Source organism: Adiantum capillus-veneris, chromosome 30 (genome assembly GCF_014529385.1).
Source record: "Adiantum capillus-veneris isolate H3 chromosome 30, ASM1452938v2, whole genome shotgun sequence".
Taxonomy (NCBI): Eukaryota; Viridiplantae; Streptophyta; class Polypodiopsida; order Polypodiales; family Pteridaceae; genus Adiantum; species Adiantum capillus-veneris.
Genome location: NC_140960.1, coordinates 54,931,209 through 54,946,233, shown reverse-complemented (window position 1 = coordinate 54,946,233; position 15,025 = coordinate 54,931,209). Strand labels below are relative to the sequence as shown.

At 40.3% G+C, this 15,025-nt stretch overlaps 1 pseudogene; it reads left to right on the top strand.

Moving 5' to 3' along the window:
* The first annotated feature begins 6,632 nt into the window (after positions 1-6,632).
* On the top strand, positions 6,633-7,124 carry LOC147417982 (large ribosomal subunit protein eL24 pseudogene; annotated as a pseudogene).
* Positions 7,125-15,025: the final 7,901 nt, after the last annotated feature.

Sequence of the window (15,025 nt, the reverse complement as noted above, 5' to 3'; positions counted from 1 at the left end):
CATCAACCAATCATCAAACCCAGTCTAGTATGCACAAAAGTGCAAAGCATCATAGAGAAAAAACACAAACTCTAAGCCTCACAATTTTGAACCTTTCTTTCTTAGATGCAGAAGATAAAGTCAATCGTGTCCACATTCATGAAAGGAGACATTGGTAGGGTCTTTTTTTCCCATTCATACATTGCACTCATCCGCAAGATGACCCCAAGTTCTCACAATATTCTCATTGAATTGTGTGTGTGTGAGAGAGAGAGAGAGAGAGCATCTTATACACTCTATAAGAAAAGACGTAATGTGTGTGTATGTGTGAGTTAGAGAGAGAGAGAGAGAGAGAGAGAGAGAGAGAGAAAGATGATAGGAAAAATCTTATATTACTCTACAACAAGAAAAATAGAGAGATAATTGGTAGAGCACAAATTACATACTCCACAACAAGTTAAGATGGGCATGAGAGAGAGAGAGAGAGAGAGAGAGAGACAATGTGTGTGTGTGTGTGTGTGTGTGTGTGAGAGAGAGAGAGAGAGAGAGAGAGAGAAACATATATATACATACAAATTCTTCTTAGTAGTTAAATATAATAGCTTTTGTGGTCCAAGTTTTGTGGGCTTCATTCAACTCTACCTGATTTTTCTTGATTTAGGTCTTGCTCAAAAAGTCTCGCTCGGACTCTAAAACTCTCCATTATTTAAAGTTCAAGTGCAATGAAGTAAATTTAAAGGATCTTACTTGTTGATCATGTCGAGTACTAATAGGAACTCTGTCATCTCCTGAGGATCAAACTTCATGAGCGTGCACTCAACCTTTGAGATTGAGTATTCGTCGATTAGAGAGAGAGAGAGAGAAGGCGGGGGGGGCGGGGGGGATGGAATGAGAGAGAGTTAGAGAGAGTGAGGAGGGGAAGGAGGTTGCAAGGGGAGGTGTTAGGGGAGGGAGAGAGAGAGAGAGAGAGAGAGAGAGAGAGAGAGAGAGTTTCTTATATACATAGGCTAAAATAGCACATGAGACTTCATAAAAAATTCAAGAACCATAGACCACAATATCCATTTCAAGTAGACATATCTATTTAATCATTCACGCTAAAAGATACATTTGTCCAATGTGCACGACAGATCTTAGTTTCTTTGGGGTCCTGCTAGATATAGAGAAAAAGGAAAAGTGATAGCACGTCCTTCCTTTAGCAAATCTAGAGAGAGAGCACCCTTACCTGCATCCATAGTAAGAAAACAAACAATAAATTAGTTTCCAAACAGCATTACAGGTAACTGAGGTGACTCTAGTTGTCATCCATGTCACCACCCTAACCTGTACTAAGAGAGGAGAATGTTGTAAAAGGTGGAAGAATCTTTTTAGGAAGCAACCTTCCTTTCCATTTACTTAAATCCCTTTTAAGGTTATCTCTAGCTACCATCTATATTGAAAGTCTCAAGCCATTGGTCCCAAATTTCCAAAAACCACTTCCTATTTTAAGACATCAATTGATAACCATTTTTTAGAAATTTTAGATTTCAATATCAAGCAACATCTCTCATCCTTATGTTGCCATATTTTTAGGTTTAGTTTATCCCCTTTTTTGGAGCAACCAAGTGAGCAAATCCAGCTAGGCCTTATGTATGCCAGCATCCAAAACAGATCATGTATTGTACCAAAAACTCATCCAATTATTTCAGCTACTCAAGCTGTTTTTAGTTGCATTTTTCTTTTATTTACATTAAGTACATAACCTGCAAAGAAAAAATCAAAATCTCATGGTTATCATTTGATTTAAGTGGCCGCAGCAGTATCCCATCAGAGGTCCGCATATAATTTTTAATCCCTCTTTATTGACTAGGTTTGTTACAACCAACCTAAGGATAAGTCTATTAATCCTTCTGAGATAGGTTAATGACGCCAGATTTTCTTGGTAACGACATACATCCTAGCTAAACCATGCATCCAACATGGTATCCTTGTACCAATAGTTACCATGCATAGACCATGCATGCCCATTTCCTAAGTTTAGTCACTACTCAATCCTTAGAGAAGAAATTAAACATAAACTAATTGTTCTGGTACCTCTTTAGCCAAATTGTTTATCGCCATGGTAGAGTGGTTTGAAACTTCAGACTTCCAAGTTCAATGAAGGTATATCCTACTTACCAACTCGCTCAGAGAAGAAGGAGGTGTAAATCTAATACTTAAAATGATTTACTCTTACTTGATATCTTAATCAGCAAGGCTCTCACACAAAGGAAGCCCTTACTATGCTCGCGGACTAAGCAATTATTATTTGGGAATACTAAAATGCAAACTAAGTGAGCTCAAAATAATGAGCTCACCTTTAAGTACTACTTCTCCTCCATCTTGCTCATAGTACCTTACTTTGTTCTACATCAAAGGTGCCCTAGATCAGGCCTGCACACCATGCTACTAAGGTGGATTGCTCTTCTGTCCACTCTGCCCAAGCCACCTCAAGTCTCACAAATTTCCAGGCGTCTGTTATCGATTTCATCTACAATAAAGATGATATGACTGCTACGTTGGGCCTATCTTAATTGCCTAGGTCACCTCGCCTGCAAAAGGACTCTACCTTCAAGTCGGCCTAGGGTATAAGCCCCTAGGTTTATTACATCCCCAAGTCCCCAAGTCAAAAGGCATTAAAGCCTAGTTCATCCCATGCTAGGGTATAGCCTTAGCCTAACCTAGTTAGGTTTCCTTTGTGATCTAGTTAGTCCATGAGTTAATTAGGGCTCATCTAGGTAGTCTCAGTCACGTAGTGATAGTTAGCCCACTAACTAATCAAATATTCAAGTTAGCCTAACTAACATAACTAACTTGACTAACAATTAGTTCTAAGTTCTTGAATTTAAGGCCATGTGCCCATACCATAGTGTCTTTCTTCAAGAAAAACTAGATTCAAGCATTCATAGGCATAGAGTGTCTAGCTTAGTGAATGTGTAGAGAGAGAGAGAGAGACTCAATCAGGGAGAACTTTAGAGAGAGAGAGAGATGTAGAGGGTAGAAGTTATGAAAGTCTCCATTGTGAAGGTAGAGAGAGAGAGAGAGAGAGACAAACCCTGTCCAAGGGAGGTCAACCACTTGGTGAGGGGGGCCACCACCAAGTGGTGACCCACCCCTACACCAAGTTGCTAGATGGTAGCCACAAGCTCATTCTGCAAGAAGCCATTAGACCTGTATTTCTTCATTAAGTGACAGATCGCCTGAAAGGCAGTGAATGAGTCAGATGAAGAGTACATGATGAGATACACCATCCCCAAACAAGACTTCAAAGCACATTTATGGGGTCTATTGCTTTTTTTTCTTCATAAATTATGTGTCGATGAGGTTGAGTTTATCTTGTTTCCACGAGAACTTAGCCCGAAACAGAGCTCCATGAAAGGAGAGAAGAGAGAAAATTCAATATGCAAGAAGGTTGTCTTAGCTACTTTCAAACCTCTTGAGAAGTCCATACTTTCCAACATGGTAGGCTCAATTGTGAGTTTTGAAGGGTAGATATGTGGGAGACAGTCAACAAAATGAGGGTTATTCTAAGTCAAGACATCATCCATGTACCTGTAGGTGTGTCTTAGTAATGATTGATCAACCCATATCATTAGATTTTGATTTCCTTCAAGATCCAACTGCATTAAAAGAACACGATAAAGGTTACACATCACAGGAGAACATGAAAATCCCATTGGAATTCCATAAACCTGCCTATAGCAATTCTTTCCCAAACTGGACAAACAATTTTGAAGAAGCCATTCAATCAAATCCAGAATCTCCAAAAATCCATAATGTGTAGGAGGTCCTTTCAAGGAACCTCTAACCCATCTTGGATTCTTGACTAGAGATATTTTTTTAAATCCTAGACCTTGGCAGCGTTTGAAGACCATTTTCCCTATCCTTTTGAGTATAAAAAATATATAGACCAGAGGGGTCAAACAGTGAGATGTTCTCATAACATTGTGTAATGTCAGCTGAGAACATGGAAAAGATATGCTAAGGCAGATTAAAAAAGACTTCAGTTGCATTCTGAACCACCCAAAAAGTATTAACTTCTTGGTTAGTAAAGGTTTTGACCATTAAGAATTTTTCGTCACAGATGGTGCAAAAATCCTCAAGAAAGAGATTCAAGCAAGATGTGATGATAGATGTAGCTTGCAGCATGATACAATTAGATGCATCAAAAATCCATCTAAACTTGTGCTTGTGACGTACATTTTCCTCAAGAAAGAGATTCAAGCAAGATGTGCTGATAGATGTAGCTTGCAGCATGATACAATTAGATGCATCAAAAATCCATCTAAACTTGTGCTTGTGACGTACATTTTCCTTTAAGTGGGAGGTCGTTGGGGTTAAAAGCATTGTGCCTTTAACCCCAACATGAAGAAGAGTTAAATTGATTGTGCACATTATGCTCTCTACAAGTTCGAGAGTCTGAGTACCACACACTACTAGAGTGCTCAGCTTTTGGTCACTTTCGAACTTGCTTCTCTGACATTTTTAGCCATGATTTAGATCTACACACTTTCCTCTCCCAACCATAGTGTGGGATCTCCATTGTGACTCTCATCACCATAGTTTTTAGTATCGAGAATCACTCATCAGCCACACACATACTACATCACATGTAACTTTGGTCCCATAGGTCATATTTGACCTCCAAGGACGATAATAAAATCTCTCTCTCTCTCTCTCTCTCTCTCTCTCTCTCTCTCTCTCTCTCTCTCTCTCTCTCTCTCTCTCTCTCTCTCTCATGAAGTCTTGTATTCAATATTTGTTAGATAGATCTTAGATGCCGCTTTGGATTGCCTCCAACAACCTAAAAAGTTCTCTTATTCCTATCTCTTTTGATTATCTCTCTTTCCCCCCTCTCAGGTCTTGAATTGAAGACCTCTCTCTCTCTCTCTCTCTCTCTCTCTCTCTCTCTCTCTCTCTCAATTATGGAATTGTAATTGGAAGCATGTCATATGAATCGTCTCTAAAAAAATGTGCATGTAGTTACGATTGTGACAGTTGATCCTTGTTGGGCAATGATAAGATTTCTTGTTCAATAAATATGTGCTCAGTTGCATGGCCTTGATGCCTTTATGTGCAAGAAATCTTCAAGATAAATAATCCTTTAGACAATCAATGCCTCTTTGTGCAAGAAATCTTCAAGAGTTCTATGTGAAAAAACAATGTCTTATGGATCAATTTTGGTTCTCTAGCACAAAGGCAAGAGCCTTTGCCCAAAGAAAGTTTTAGGCCCAAATCCTACAACTTTCTTATTACAATCATTATTTGGATATCCAAGTTGTGGTGGTAATAATAACCACCTAAGCTCACGAGTCCAACACTTCTCATTTCCCTCAAATGAACCACCCTTTGCTTTGTTCAGAGCCTAAAAAATATGACCATAATAGTCAATAGTGTAACCATATCAATTTATTACAACAGTTTCACCTTTTTTGGTTGTATGGTTCATGGTCCATGTTCATATGGACACAGTGTTCCCTGCTGTGACTGGATGGTTGTGTGGTGGCACCCATACATGTACATGGTTATGGGTTAGGCTTCCCGATAAATAGCCTTTAAAACTAGCATGATTGGTTGTGTTTTCTCCTCATGGAAATTTCTATGCATGAGGCTTATATACCCATGGTGGTTTTAATAAAATACTCATGGTGGTTTTAATATATTAACCCTTTTGAGTATTACTATATATCAATAAAATGAGAAAGTATCATAATAGAGTCACCCCTTCACATTTGAGGGCTATCTGTGGATTTGTGTAGAAAGAAAAGGGGCGTAATTTTCAAAAAAAAAAAGAAAATTGACTTCAAGAGGAAATGTAGAGTCATCCTTCAAATGACACATGGATGCTTCTAGGGCTCATCTCTCTCTCTCTCTCTCTCTCTCTCTCTCTCTCTCTCTCTCTCTCTCTCTCTCTCTCTCTCTCTCTCTCTCTCTGTGTGTGTGTGTGTGTGTGTGTGTGTGTGTGTGTGTGTGTGTGTGTGTGTGTGTGTGTGTGTGTGTGTGTGTGTGTGTCTCTCTCTCTCTCAGAATCCCATACATCGAGCAAACTTTTTTGAGAAAGAAGAAACTAAGAAAGATCAAGTAATTTAAAGCATTGAGCATGATTTTTTGAGCAAACCCAAGTCTAGAGAAGTAAACTATTGCTCCATTGCAAACCCAACTACTTGCAACTCACTAGAACACCATCCCCCTCTCGTATCTTCATTTTCAATGGGGATTTTTTGATCGGGGAGCTTGGGGCCTTGAGTACCTCCTCCTATTGCTTGCTTGGAAGATCTTCTTACCCCATAGAGTGTTTCTTGCTTCGTGGGCATCATTAGACAAGGTATGGCACCACGACGTATGGTTTTGAGTAGGAGGTTATGGCCCAGTATCGCAAGCATGGGAAGAAAGATGTTTTAAGGGTTTTCTCTTTTGTCACCTTCTTGAGGCACTGGAGAAGAAGGAGAGAAGAAAAGGCAGTGTTTGGAAAGCTACAAAAATTGAGTACAATGTCTTGTAGCTAGGTGCTCTCAATGAGTTGTTGATGGTCAAAAGAGGCATCCTTGATCCGCCAAGAGAGAGAGAGAGAGAGAGAGAGAGAGAGAGAGAGAGGGCACTTGCATTTGCAGGGAGCACCATGGAGCAACGTAGGCATGGTGCTCAAGACTGAAGTTTGCCGGTCAAGCAGCTCAAAGATTTACCCTACTAGTGGTAGGGGCATTCGCTTTGTCACGAGATTCTCAAGTTTTCCTGTTTTTGAATTCAGAATGTAAAAAATACTTCCACAATCATCCGAAACAATCTAAGCTTACCTGGACTACCCTTTACCACAAACAGCACAAGAAGGATATACATGTTGAGACTATGAAAAAGAGGAGAAAATCAACCACAAGGCCTATTGTCACTCAATTGTTTGTGCTTCACTTGTGGTGATTCAAAAGCAGTGGATGAAAAAGATTAAAGTTTGAACTGCTACGCGTGAAACTTCGTTGAGGGAGATCAAGGAGCAAATCAAGAAAACCAAGGATGTGAAGAAAGAAAAGAAGGTTGAACTTGTGTCTACGTCCTACAAAGCTGCTCCCAAAGGTGCTATGGGTAGAGGGATAATGCCCAAAGGTCCTAAGGTTGGTGGCGGTGATGGGTAACAATGAATTGTATTCACATTTGACATTGAACACAGGGTGGTCTCTATTACATTTGTAACCTAATTTCTCAATTTTGTCTTATAAGTCATTAATGGGGATGCTTAACAGTTCTCAGGGCAGTGAGTAATTGAATCTAAGTGCCCACCTTGTGACAAAAAAATAAAGTGAGTAGAGAGAGAGAGAGAGAGAGAGAGAGAGAGAGAGAGAGAGAGAGAGAGAGAGAGAGAGAGAGTCCACTAGCACAAGGGCGTGAAGGCAGAGATAGGGGTCTTTGTTGCCCAACAAGGAGGGGATTTCACATTGGAGAGAGAGAGAGAGAGAGAGAGAGAGAGAGAGAGAGAGAGAGAGAGAGAGAGAGAGGAGTTTGGTCGTAGGTGAAAGAGTGAGGAAAGCTACTTGGCAAGCTTGCTTTTGTGTGGAGCGATGGTGGCCATTGTAGCAAGATCTTCATCCATCTCTTCTTTGCATAGTGCCACCATGTGCCCGTTCTCTTCATCAACAGATTCTTTCTTGAAGTCCTACTCCTCCCTCTCCTTCACCCCCTTCAATGGATCTCGCCTTATTTCCATGGCCGCCAAGAAGGTCTCTGCCCAGCCAGCCCTCCTTTGGCAAGAAGTCATGTGCTCGTCCTCTTTAACAACAACTTCTTCCTTGAAGTTGCATGCCCGTCCTCTTCTTCATTTCTGGTGGGTACTCACTTGTTGTTGTTACGATGGGCTGAGAGCAAGAGATGGTTTGACTTCTTTGCACTAGTTCCCAATCTGTTGTCTACCCTTTGGTCTCACACATCAAAAAATTTGTGAATTCTATAGGTCTCCAAAGATACCCTGGTGGCAAGTTCTTCAACCCTCTTGTGTTTGCTGGTGAATTGAAGAATGGCAAGTGAATTTCTGATTGTTGTAAGTTGGAGAGGTTACAACTGGCTGAGATCGAGCATGCTCGCCTTACCATGGTCTCTATGTTCGCCTTACCACATAGCACAACATGGATCCACTACATTTACATCTTTGCTTGGGTTTTAGTTTACTCGGAAAATCTTGCTCAGGCTACGGTAAGACTCCTCTCTCTCTCATGATGGTGCCCCACGCAAGGATATAACAGATTTTCAATAGGTGCATCCCTCCTCTCTTTGCATAGCATGTCCTAAGGGTGGCAAGAGAGTGATCGTGGATGTATTGAGTATCCAGCTTTTCAATGTCCTTCATGCCCTTCTATTTGGGGCTATTCAAAACCAGTGTACCAAGATTTACATTGAAAAATTCCGGATAGATTCCGAGCTTGTTTTGAAGAAACCCGACAAAATTTTGCAAGTTTTAATAAAATACCATTAATTTTTCAAGTTTTGACCTAAAAAACAAAAGTTCTTTTTAGTGTGCCCCTTATTAATTTTGAAATTACCTTGATTAGGAATTTGATTTTTGCAAGGTCTATTCAAAACCTCTCTCTCTCTCTCTCTCTCTCTCTCTCTCTCTCTCTCTCTCATTTTGGGGCTATTCAAGACCATTGTTTGCAAAAAACTGGGGTTTTGTGTATTTTAAACTATCTAGGATTGCAAAATCCCATATAGATTATAAGCTTGCCTTGAATAAAACCAACAGAGTTTTGCAAGTTTTAATATAAATACCAATAATTCTTCAAGTTTGAACCTAAAAATCAAAAGAATTTTTAGTGTTCCCCTTATTTAGTTTAAAATTACTTCAATTAGGATTTTTTTTTGGCAAGCCCTATTTGAGACCTCTCCCTCTCTCTCTTCCCCCCTCTCTCTCAGATACCTCTCCCTCTCTCTCTTCCCCCCTCTCTCAGATACCTCTCCCTCTCGCTCTTCCCCCATCTCTCTCAGATACCTCTCTCTCTCTCTCTCTCCTCTCTCTCTCTCTCTCTCTCTCTATATATATATATATATATATATATATATATATATATATATATATATATATATAATCCTAGCTAGATTACTAATTGTATAAGTACCTAGGGGTGTGTGGGTGTGTGTGTGTGTGTGTGTGTGTGTGTGTGTGTGTGAGAGAGAGAGAGAGAGAGAGAGAGAGAGAGAGATTTTTAACTATTAACAATATACATAACACATGAGATATTCTACAAAGACCTTGGCCTATAGATAAAGTACAAAGTCATGTATTTCTTTCGACAGTTTATCCAAAGCAAATACATCATAGTAACATGCCATTAAAGGGTAGGATGGTCCTGTTATAGTCCAATAGTTTCAAGTACAGCACTTCATCTTCTAAATCAATAGCCAAGGAGAGGACACCCTTACCTGCATCCACAGTAAGAAAACAAACCATTCGTTAGCTTCCAAACAGCATTGCAGGTAAATGGAGTGACCTAGTTGTCATCCATGTCACCAAGGTATCAAAAAAAGAAAAATCATGCTGCTCAGGTTTAAAGTGATTAGTAATATTTTATTTCTAGAATCTAGAATAAAATTTTGAAAAAACTTTCCAGTTTTAGTTCAAGTTTAGTCTTTCCTTCCGTACTTTTAAGTGAAGCTTTATAGCCCAGAACAGTGTTCCCACTATACCAATTGTTTCTTATTTTACTGTGAAGTCAGGTTTTAGTGTTTTTCGATCAGATTAAACAATCATTGGCATGGCTGTCCTCCTCTACCAGTATTTCCACCATCAAAAAGATTTCAAAAAACCTATTTTAGTGAGTTATAGCAATCTTTGAGTCACAGCTTCTCTTCAAAAAAAACCCACAGTAATGATCCGAGACCATAATCAGCAGAAAGAAGAACCTTTTACCACCAGCCATTCAGTCTAGACAGCAGTTTAATTCACTAGCAATTCAGTCAAAAAATCCAGTCATCATATCCAATATACCACTACTAGATAGTGCCAAGAGTCGGCAAAAACCAGTAGGCAAAAAAAGACCAGTCAGGACCAGCAAGGGATATCTTACCTTTATATATATCAATCATTGGCACGAATCCTCACAAAGTCGAACATAATCAGATAGCCTAGACCAGCATAGGATAGCTTACCCTTGCATATATCAGTCATCGGCAAGTATCCTCACAAAGTCGAACATGATCCGATACCATAATCAGCAGAAAGAAGAACCTTTTACCACCAGCCATTCAGTCTAGGCAGCAGTTTAATTCACACCAATCCATTCAAAAAAGCCAGTCATTCTATCCAATATACCACTACCAAATAGTGCCAAGAGTCACCAAAACCAATCGGCCAAAAAAAGTCAAGACCAGCAAAGAATATCTTACCTTTACATATCCCATCCCTCGGCAAGGATCCTCACACAGTCGAACATAATCAAATAGTCTAGACCAGCATAGGATAGCTTACCTTTACATATATCGGTCATCACCAAGGATCCTCACAAAGTCAAACATGATCCGAGACCATAATCAGCAGAAAGAAGAACCTTTTACCACCAGCCATTCTGTCAAGGCAACAGTTTAATTCATCAGTACTCCAATCGGAAAAGTTAGTCACCCTATCACTATACCACTACCAGATATTGACAAGATTCGGCAAAAACCACTCAGAAAAAAAACCAGTCAAGACCAGCATAAGATAACTTACCTTTATATGTATCACTCATTGGCAAGGATCCTCACAAAGTCAAACCGTTAAGCTCAGTCCAACCCCTGATTACACACAACATTACCAGATATTGCTAAGAGTTAAGGTATACCAAGCCCAACCCCTCAAACTGAGAGAGAAGAGCAGTCTAACAGCCCGAGACCACCATACAGTGCCAAGAGTCAAGGTATATCAATCCCAAAAAGTCGGTCAGCAATGAATGTACAGCAAACCAGTCGGTCAAAAAAAAAACCCAGTCTAGACCAGCATAGGATATCTCCCCCTCTCATATATCAAAACATCGGCAAGGATCATCACACAGTCTAACAATCAACCTTAGTCCAACCATTGATTAGACACCCCACTACCAAATATTGGCAAGAGTCAAGGTAAGTCAAGCCCAACTCCTCAATCTCAGATAGAAGAGCAATCCAACACCGCGCGACTACTCTTTGTCTCAAACATTACTCCATAGTGGATACAATGATCCATGCATCAGTCTGAAACCACTGATTAGACTTATCATTACCAGATAATTCCAAAAGCTTCTAAGTTCCCCATTAGAAATTGCAAGAGCATATAAATTATTTTGCATAGTCCAAACCGAAAATGGTGTAATCAACAGCAGTGAAATACCCAGCAGAAAAACCATCATTTCAGTCCGTTATATCAAAGCAAACCATACCCAAAGTGCCATTTAGTATTAAAATCACACAAGGTACCTCTGTAGATTCGGCCATTGATTTTTTGTTGGGAGCCATCACCAAAAGACTTGCAGAGATGAATCCTCTCACCCACGGTATAGTGTGTGCAACAATATTGAAAACGACAAGGTGAAACCTCTCACACCCTTACCCACTCAATGTATGCAAAAACATGAAAGAACGGAATATCCTTTGCTCAATGGAAGCTAAGTGAGCGTTATGCTCACCTTTATAAGGTACTGTCAAGCCTTGCAGTCTCTCGCCTTCGGCCGTGGAGCCCGCTCACGAGCACATGGAGTCTGGCATCGCATTGGAATGCCCACCCACCCGCGCAGGGGCGGTGCTAGTTGCATGCACCCCAAAGACAGCAAGCGGCGTCTGCAACATCCCACAGAGAAGCTCTGATTTCCTGTCACGCCGCGCTGTGCCTTCAAGTGATGATTAGTGACCTTTCCCCAATAGTACACGACCCAAATATAGTTGGCGCCCAAAAATTATGGGTTTCATACACCTTATGGCCAAACCATGTTCCCACGGCAAAGCGTTACCACATGGTAGCATACAAATACTTACATGACCTAAATCCTCATGAGGATATTATAGTTATTCCCAAGCTTTGAAAGAGGGAGAGGGAAGCCCAGTCGGGCCATAGGGTCATTCCCTGGTAGTTTTAAAAGCACAGCTTTATAAAATATAAAAAAAGAGAAGGAAAGAGAGATATACACAAAGAGATGAAGAGATACGGCCATCCATTCTCCAGATGTAACATATAATGAATCAGTTCAGAGGTTAAGCTAGTGTTAGACCAAGCCAGAGGTAGGATGTGGTAGATCAAATCCTGTTGATACCAAGTGTGTAATATATATATATATATATATATATATATATATATATATATATATATATATATATATATATATATATATATGGAGAGAGAGAGAGAGAGAGATTTAATTGAGAAGGAAAGTAAGAGCCTTTGCTCTTACTTACCTTAGTCCAAAATTGGAAAAAAAAACCCGGTATGAAAGTTTTTCTTTTCAAATTTTGGACTAAGGTAAGTAAGAGCAAAGGCTCTACTTTCCTTTTCAATTAAATCAATCTCTCTCTCTCTCTCTCTCTCTCTCTCTCTCTCTCTCTCTCTCACACACACACACACACACACACACAACCCCTCTTGAATAACAGGTCTGGAACTCAAATCTCGTTGTGTAGATCTTTGAGTTCTGTGTACGATGCTAAATTTATATTCTTCTTCTTCCTCCTCCTCCTCCTCCTCCTCCTCCTCCTCTCTCTCTCTCTCTCTCTCTCTCTCTCTCTTCGAGGCCCACTCCTGTCCACTACCCTCTCTCTTGTTGGCCCCCTCCAACCCCATATTCCCCCCACCCGCTTTTCCTTCACTAAGTTTTCCCATTAAACCAGTGGGGAAGTGGCGAATACACACACAAACACACATGCATATATACACATATATAGATACATACATACATGCATACACATCTATATGTATATGTGTCTATATATATACACATATATAGATATATACATGCATACACACACACTCATCTATATGTATATGTGTGTATATATACACATATATAGATACATACATGCATACACACACACTCATCTGTGTGTGTGTGTGTGTGTGTGTGTGTGTGTGTGTGTGTGTGTGTGTGTGTGTGTGTGTGTGTGTGTGTGTAATGGAATTGGCCTATTAACTTGAGAGTAGCGGAAATTAAAGAGAGTAATTTTGAGAAATTACTTTGTGAGCATAGGGGGTGAACATAATTAAATATAGCAACATAATCATAACAATTAGTTAACTTGGCATGAACAATACTTTTACAAGAGAGAGAACTTAGAGAACGTGATAACAGTTGAGGAGCGGATTTATGTGGAGCCGGTCTCCCCATCAATAGACATTTGTTTTATGATTTCTCCCATTAAGAGAGACTTGTTACAATACAATCTTTGTATTCCTTGTGACTTAGGTGATGCAATGAAGATGGAAAGCAAGAGAGAGAATTTAGAGAACATGATAACAGTTGAGGAGCGGATTTATGTGGAGCCGGTCCCCCCATCGATAGGCATTTGTATTATGATTTCTCCCATTAAGAGAGACTTGTTACAATACAATCTTTGTATTCCTTGTGACTTAGGTGATGCAATGAAGATGGAAAGCTTCATGCATCACAAGCATAACATAAACTTTGTGGAAATCTTTAACTATCTAAAGCCTCAAGCCCAATACCTCAAACACCTTGAAGGTGGAGAGAGCTAGCAGGGAATGAGGGCAGGGAAGAGGACGAAGAAACATTTCATAGGATAAAGAATTAGTTCCTCACTTATCATCATTCTTCTTGCTAGCATACATAATAGCATAGTAATGAAGATGGAGAAGATCTTTCTTGGAGAAGGAGAGGGAGCTCTTGCACTTTGCACTTCACACAATGAGAGAGTGTGTGTGTGTGTGTGGGAGAGTATACTCCTCAAGCAACCCCCTAGCTTGCTTTGATCGACCCCCCTTGTAGCTCATGCTTGAAGCTCATTGGACCTCTCCAGGCTTAGCCAATCATAAGCAGGAGGCATTACAAGCAACAAGGGTAGCCTTGGGACAAGTGTCCCCTTTCCCCTTTGAGAGAGACGACTTGATAAATGCAAAGACAATTAATTAAATCTCCTAAAGTATCATTGGACCCCTTGGGTGACCAACCAATAAGCTTCAGGCACACCGTGAGGGCAACATGAGGAGGAACTTGGCAAGTGTCCCTTTTGCTTTCTTTGTACTAGGCATGCCTTGTGTGAGTGTGAGTGTGAGTGTGTGTGTGTTCTCTCTCATCCCCCCTCATGTAGGGCTGGCCCCCTCCTTGTAGGGATTGAATCTTGACTTTTTGACACCTCAAGTCACTCAAGATTAGGCCCAGTTCCCACCACAAGCTTGGCCCTTAAGCACTTCAAGCTTGGGCTGGGTTCGCACCTCAAGTACAGTCGTAGCATCTCAAGCATGACAAGCACCTCAAGCATCTCAATCATCAAGCATCTTAAGCACCTCAATCATCAAGCACCTTAAGATTGGGTCAGGTTCCCACCTCAAGCTCAGCCCTAGCTTACCTAAGGTCAAAGGACTTTTACACTAACTATTGGAGGTCTTCAATGAAGCTAACCCTAAAGTCTTATGCTCCATTGTTTAGCCTTGCTCTTTGATAGACCATCTCTCATTTGGGCCCCTTTACCATTGACCCCGTGTTGAGATAGATCTATAAGCACCTGTCTATATCTTAACCCTTGTTCCCGTTTATTCTCCCACATCAAATTATCAGTTTAATATGAGAAAATCATTTGAGTTGGTTAAATATTAGATTTTATGACAACACACACACACACACACACACATAGTCTCTATTGTATTCTGTCTCTCTTCCTTCTCTCTTGATGTCCATGGAGAGAGAGAGAGAGACTCTCTCTCTTCCTTCTCTCTCGATGTCCATGGAGAGAGAGAGAGAGAGAGAGAGAGAGAGAGAGAGAGAGAGAGAGATTATTATTGTCCTCAGAGGTCAAATATGACCTATGGGATCAAAGTTACGTGTGATGTAGTATTTGTGTGACTGATAAGTGACTCATGATGCTCCAAAAATGT